The sequence below is a fragment of the Poecilia latipinna genome, unplaced genomic scaffold, assembly GCF_001443285.1.
Source record: "Poecilia latipinna isolate Pla-1442-1.1 unplaced genomic scaffold, P_latipinna-1.0 Scaffold441, whole genome shotgun sequence".
NCBI classification, from domain to species: Eukaryota; Metazoa; Chordata; class Actinopteri; order Cyprinodontiformes; family Poeciliidae; genus Poecilia; species Poecilia latipinna.
Genome location: NW_015113057.1, coordinates 195,844 through 203,290, shown reverse-complemented (window position 1 = coordinate 203,290; position 7,447 = coordinate 195,844).

Genomic DNA, 7,447 nt, shown 5'->3' with positions numbered 1-7,447 from the left:
GAATAAGATATTATTTTACATAATAAGGTATTATGTAAAAAGGAATTTCTTTTAGTTTTACATCATGTTATAATGTTATCCAAATATAAAAATATATATCTGGAGTGTTGCCACGATTCTTCCAAGCATGTTTGAGAAATCCTTTAATCTCCCATGGCAACCATTCAGTTGTGCAAAATCAAAGTTCCTCTTCAGAGCTGCAGTTTCCAAGCCAATCTTCTGTCTCACAGACCAGCCCTTCTCCACTCAGATCCTTCAGACTAGCCAGCAGCAATTAGCAAACACCTGGTGGAACTGCTCAACTGCTGAGCTCATTATACGAGCTACTTCTCAGAGTAAAGCTGGTAACATTGTGATAGAGGAGCCATGTTGTGCTGACTACATGCAGGCAGAGTTTCAGAAAAAGCAGACAAATTTCCTCTAAGACATATTTGATATATACAGCATTTTTATAAGAACTGAAGATAACATAGTTACTTAATTGTGCTACAAAATGGCACCATGTACATGAAAAATATGTAGTGCTGCCCCTTTATAGACGTAAATAAGATTTTAAAAAAAGCCATTAAATGACTAAGTCAAATTAGATATCGTCACCTGATAAAATAGTGGCCTAAGTCATTTTTTCCAAAAATAATAATAATTATTTTTTGCCTAGGCTATCTTCTGTCAAAAAATGACTTTTTAGGGAAGAGGCTACATGTGTCACATTTTTATGACAACTTGATTGTGCTATGAAATACACTATGTCGCTGGAAAATACATAATACGGCCCCTTTAATCTCTCACATACTTTACTTTCCCCTGCTATGCCTCGTTGTCGCCACAAGGTGTCAGTGTTTCCCTGTTCTAACAAAACAACCAGAAATTTATGCGTCCCTGACAGCAGAGGTCACGTAACGCCTTTGAGGACAGAATGATGGTGGCTGGCCTCCGGTTAATCGCTGTAAGGCTCTCCATCAGAAACAGCAGAAAGGCAAACAAAACATTTCAGAGGAAATTACATCTCAGATGTACAAATACGAGGTCAAGGTTGAAAAGACCTCTAAAGCTGTGACCGACACACCAAGTAGAGGACGTGCAGTGGCCCCCCTGAAACAAACAGAGAGCCACTCCCAAGCCTGTGTGGGCAGTGAAATCGCGTCCTGAGTGGCTTCCATGTTTAATAGCGTCTTATATTACAGTGTGATGAGAGGCTTTTAGAGCGGAGCCGAGCTGAGCAGGGTGGGGCTTGTTTATTTGGCTCTGCGTTAGCGTTCCAGAAATGAAACGTGGGGGCGGTGGGGGATTGCAGTGGTTTCCCTTTGCGAAACAGCGAGCGAGCTGCTCCACCCCTCCTCACTGCGATCTGCAGCCCTCCCTGTGCAGATCCACTTCACGTCCCTCGTTTTACCAGCATCCTGGTTGCTCTGCTCCTCTCTCCACCTAAAATCCGTTCAGCGGCCGACCCACCACCTCCTTTCCTCTGGTTATTAGTTGTTTAGAAGAAACACTCTACAGCTTTGTTCAGTTTGCTACAATACATTGCTATTTTATTGCTTGTGGCCTTATCGACGTTTAACAACAAATTATAAACTTTTTCATACAGTTCAGTGCCTCTTTAATAGATTAGTTGGATTAATTAACGTTTTTACTTATTTCAGTTAACGGAAATGTTTTTTCAAGTTCAGTTTCTGTTATTTTGTTGGTTTTAGTTATCTATGATAACCTTGGCTACTTCTGCCATTCACTATACCAGCTCTCTTTAGAGGCGTTTCCGTTACAAATGTGCACAAAGCGTTTTTGATATTTTGCTAATGTCGAGAAAAAAATCCCTGGGGACAATGTAGGGTGTAGGAACAAGGAAGACGATGAGAGTTGGAAAGTTTGACAGAAAAGAAATTGAGAGGAGAGAATAAAGACGGAATGGCTGGGAAATGTTTGACGAATTGAGATCTTCTGCTGTTTTTGGGGAGATCGCCTGAGGACAGACTGCAGGCACATACACACAAATCTCACAGCATAGTAAGTTTTAATGAGTAAAACTAAACTTTCAGGAAACAATAGTTGGAGTGTCACCTTGTTTTTCTACCAGTGACAGAAAAAAAATACTTACATAGTGACAGGTCTGGCACTTTATTTTGAAGTTTGAGTTTTCTGACTTTAAAAATGCTTTTTACCTGGGTCCAAACATGAAGAATTTTGTTAATAATTCAGATCCAGTGATGTAGATGTTGTACCTTTTATGATGTCTACATGGTCAATACCTCTGAATATTATGGAAAAGATCATTTCAGTAATTCAATTCACAAAGTGATGCACATTATAAAACTCAATTATACACAGGCTGATGTTTTTAATACATTAGAGTGTAGCTATTGTCTGTTAATTATGATGATTTTTGGCTTATAGCTATTGAGCATGCTACCTCATAAGAAGGCTACTTTCTAATTCATTTTTGTTGCCGTTGCATTTTGTTCTTACCTGAGACGTTGGTGTTGTGCATCTTTGCCAGTTGGTGTGACGCGGCAGTCCATGCTGCTTTTTGACTCATTCCAGACTCAAAACAAACAAAAAATGTATGATTTGGAGCAATAACCTGCCAACCGAAAATAAATGTACATCCAAAAAGATGTACTGCTGCTGTCTGAGGATTCCTAAACCCTGCCTGTTGCACCCGAGTAAGAACCTGAGGTATAATTACTTTTAGATGAGGTGGATGCTGGGAGTCCAAAAATCAGTAGTGTGTTTATTTAGTGTATTGTCTTCAGGTTTCAGCTTGTGAAGAGTACAACATAGTTATCTAAAAAATGTTTTAAAAAATATTTACGTCAGGGTCCAGCTCCTCAACATATCCATCCATTTTCTACATTTGATTAATCAAGCAGGGTCAAGGAAGGCCATCCCGACTGATTGGGGAAAATATGGGAGCATAGAGCCATTTTTGGAACTCCCTACTTGGGTAGGCATAGGGTGCTTTGCATGAGGATTTGGGACACAGTGTTTAATTCTTGCTGCATTCGCAACAATTGATTAGCTTTGAAGATTCATTCAATAAATCAAAAATGTATTGGTCATAATGCTAAGATAACTCAATTTACTGTAGACAGTGATAGCTTCTCTTTTGCTACTATAATCCCAGACTAAGGGCATAGTCAGACATATGTTAGAGCTCTCTTCTGTCTTCCACCATTGCACTCTTTGAAAACTGAAGGATGCTGCGCAGTTGCAGGAAAACCATCAACCACTGTGGCTACTCAACTGCACCCTGTCATGAATTATTAATAGAATCAAGACGGAGATTTCCATCAAAGACTTCTTGTGCTTGAGAACATTTTTCAACCCCTAAGCAGATCTTTCTGTTGTACATATATGAGTTTCTTTTTATTATTTCAAACAGTGCCACGGCAGCTGAAGTCACATTTTCATTCATTCTTGTCGGTAAGGTCAATCAACGAGGAAACCAGTGTGTATGAGTTTGAACTGTGGAGGAAAGCCACTCAGACTCTGCACAGAAAGAGGTTTGTACCAACGTTCTCCTGGATGCTAGCTAGCTAATGAGCTTCAGGGTTTGAGTACCATGTAGTCAATTTTACCTCTGCAACAGAACCGAAATGTATTACTTTGGTCAGTTGGGTAAAATATCCAAACGTTCTAGAAATAATGGAAGTCATTTGTCTGTTTTGTTTAAGTATATCTGAAAATCAGAATGTGTTTGTTTACTCTGATACGTATCAGGTTCAGGCTGTTGGCATGTTGTCTGTAATCTATAAAGTGACATGATTACATCAGGTTTTTGAGGAAACTCTTCTATTGGTTTTGATTTTCCTCGGATTGCACACAAATCAATATAAAATGGTCTTGTTTGTAATAAAATCCTGTTTTCATTCATCTAAGCCTATCAGAGTCTTCACCACTTCATCTCACTGAGGCATATGGACTACTGAACACACTTTTATACACTTCAGAGTCATTGCTCCCGTAATAATAGCATACACTCATTTACCATCATTGGATGCAATTTTGTAAATTTCTGGTTTAATCACCTTTTGCCATCAGAGCTCACCAAGGTAATGCATTTATTCTGGAGTTTCATATTGACATGATTATACAGTTGTTGTAGATTTTTCAGCTGTAGATCAGTGAGGGGAATCTCTTGTTCTGGTTCAACAGAAAGGCACTGCATTGAGATCTGGTGACCTTGGAGGCCAATGGAGGACCGTGTCCTGATTATATTCAATAAACTCTGTAACATGGAACATTATTCTACTGGAGATAGTCATTAGAAGAAGGTACACAGTGGTCATAAAGGTTTGGGTGTGTTCAGCAGCAATACTAAGATAGGCTGTGGAGTTTAGATGATGTTCTGCTGGTACTGACATCACCACCAACAACAACCAATACTGTTGATAGGATGGAGCCATGCGTTTATGCTATTTACACCAAATTCTGACCCTACCATCTGTATGCCGCAGCTGAAATCTAGACTCATCAGTTCGGACAACTTCTCAGGGAATCGCAGCCTCAGCAGCGGCACCCTCTGTGGTTTTCTGTTCCTGGAGCCCATCTGCTTAAAGGTTCAATGCTTTGCTAATTAAAAACGTTATTCTGCCTACCTCAGCTGTAAGGACCACTAATTTCAGCTTCTGTTGCCTTCAAGACATTTTTGTCCACACAACTGCAGTAATCAGTTTCTATTTTTTCTACTTGAACCATTCTCTGTAAGCCAGAGAGACTGTTGTAGATCAGCAGTTTTCTAAAAACCCAAACCCGTCTTTCACCAACAGCCATGCCATGTCTGGAGCCACTAAGTCCCCTTTCTTCTCCATTTTGATGCCAGTGTGTGTAGATCAGTGGTCTCAAATACCAGTCCTCCAATAGCAGCTCATTAGCAGAGCTCTGTAGAGCTTGACTGCATGCTAGTGAGGTAATTTATCAATTGAATTCAAGTGTATAGGACAAGGGACACAACTAAATGTGTGCAGGAGTCTGGTCCTTGAGGAAAGCAGTGAGACCACTGGTGTAGATCCTAGATTCACCTTCTTTTGTTTTACCTCGCTAACTTTCAGTGTGTAATTTAGGTTAATGCTGCATTCAGACCGAACGCCATTTAAGCGTCAGGGCATCTGGTTTACGTGCAAAGTGTCTAGAGCAGATCGACAAGGCTTTGAATCATTTCAAGTGTTTGACGGGAAACAGTGGAGTTGGAAAATCTGAACTTTGGCATCTGGATGCGGAATGTCAAACAATCAGAAAAACTCAACTCAACCATGGCGCAGAGGCGACGATGACAATGATCTCTTGCTTTCAGTAAATAAAGCCAAGAGACTCTCAATATTTCATTTGCCGTTGTACAAAGAAACCGGGATGGGGATAAAAAGGCAATAGTCAAGAGACTCCTCTTAACGTGCTTCTTTCCACACTTTTCGCGCGTCTGAGGCGACTTTGATGTACCATGTCAAGCGTCTGACTTGTATGGCAAGCCAAGTGGGCCATATGTCACCACTTCTACCACCCGTCTGACTAAAGAGTCATGCAAAAAATGACTCTTTGTGGTTTAGAAAGCTGGAAAATACAACAAAACTCCTTCTAAAGCGCCGCTTTTCACACTGTTCGAAGATTCTTTCTGAACGTCAAAAATGTACACCGTTTATTGTGGTCATTGAACACGTGATGGCGTTCAGTACTCATGACAGCTTTCAAAACAGTTTTCAGTGACCAAAATAAATGCGGAATTTTTGGTGTTCAGATGATAGTCTTGCAACATCGTAAAAAAATATTGATTTTTGCCATATTTTACAGCGTTCTGAGCTATAAACTGGCATTTTTTACGTGACTGTTTAGCCAGACACTTGGTAAAATTGATGATATGTTGCCATAAATTTGAGGTGCTGGACGCCGAAAATGTGTTTGGCCTGAACGCAGGATCAATGAAATTACTTGATGCTTTTGTTACGGAAATTGTGGACATTTGGTGGACTGTCTGCCAAATCAGTGACAACTCTCATGTATCAAAGGCCAAAAAGACGATTTGCTGTCTGAAACTGACCCTGCTGGCTCTACCATAAGAACCCGAGACCCTGTGAGCAATGAAGACAGACACGGGTGCAGCCAGGGTTTATTACTTTTAATCAATTCAGCTAGCTACAAAATGTCCACCACTGCACACACTGACAGGATACAGAGAGGGGGGTCGTTACTATTACATGCATTGAGGACATCGATCTCACAGTTGAACCTATTGTGTCATTCAGGTTTAGGGTTTTTATTCACCTTACTGTAACTACTGAACATTTTGGCGATTTGGTGTGCATAGCTCTAAAGTACAGAAGCAAAGAACAAAAAAAAAAAAAAAAAGAAAACTTGGTATATTTTTTTGTTTCGTTTTAGAGTGTAGTTATTGTCATTTCATAATACCAGTATATATTATTACCAATAACAAACCACACAGGGGAGAATAAACTTACAGATACAGTCTTCTTATAAAAGTAAGGTCTCTCAGAAATATGTGTCTTTGCTTTACATTGCAAACTTTTATTTATTCGGTTTTTTTTTTCAGAGCATCCAAAACCTATGATACAGTACACAGCCAGTCCTCCTCTTTCAACACATAATCAACATCTTCATCATCAATGAACTGCATAATAGTTTAGAAAACAGGTCTTTTTTTTTTTTGCAACACAACCCCCCACAAAGTCCTCACGTTTTTTTTGTTTTTTTTGTTTTTTTTTTGTCCCCACCTTTATCTCGTCTCTTTTGATCCCCTTTGCATTTATTGTACAACAAGATGGTCACAGTCGGTAAATATATCGAGACAGAAAGAGTGGCACTATTGCAAACTTGCAGGAGTATGGAACGAACAACTGTGTCCTAATACCGAGCATGCGTTTTCATCAATTTGCTACTGCCATGTTGTCGTTTTTTTCATTTTTAATTTTTATATATATTTTTCAGACAGGTTTTTATTTATGAGACTAAAATCTACCATTTGTCATGCAGAGAAACGCACAATTCACATCACTTGGAATGCAATGTCTAATACAGCTACAGAGAGTCTAGTTGCACATTGTCTAAACAGTAACTCAGTATGATTGCAATTAAGGGAAAACGTTTCGACGACCGCCTCTTTTTTCTGATTGTAAGTGCTCTTTTTGCAATCTCGTTCAGCTGTACCGCTGCGCGGTTGCCGCGGTTACTGTCGTCACCACCACCACCACCATCATCATCATCATCTGCATTACGGGTGTCTTTTTAATCACTCCGCTCCCTCTGTTGTCGTGACAACACCAAATAAGGAGCATGACAGTAGCCTAAATGGAATGACACAGCTTTACAAAGACAATACTGAGATACTGAAAAGGAAAAGAAGAAAACAAACAGCTTGTTTAGCATTCCTATTATATACTTGTCATCCAGAGCAGTGTAGTTTATTTCAGATATATATAGATATATATATCTATATACACAG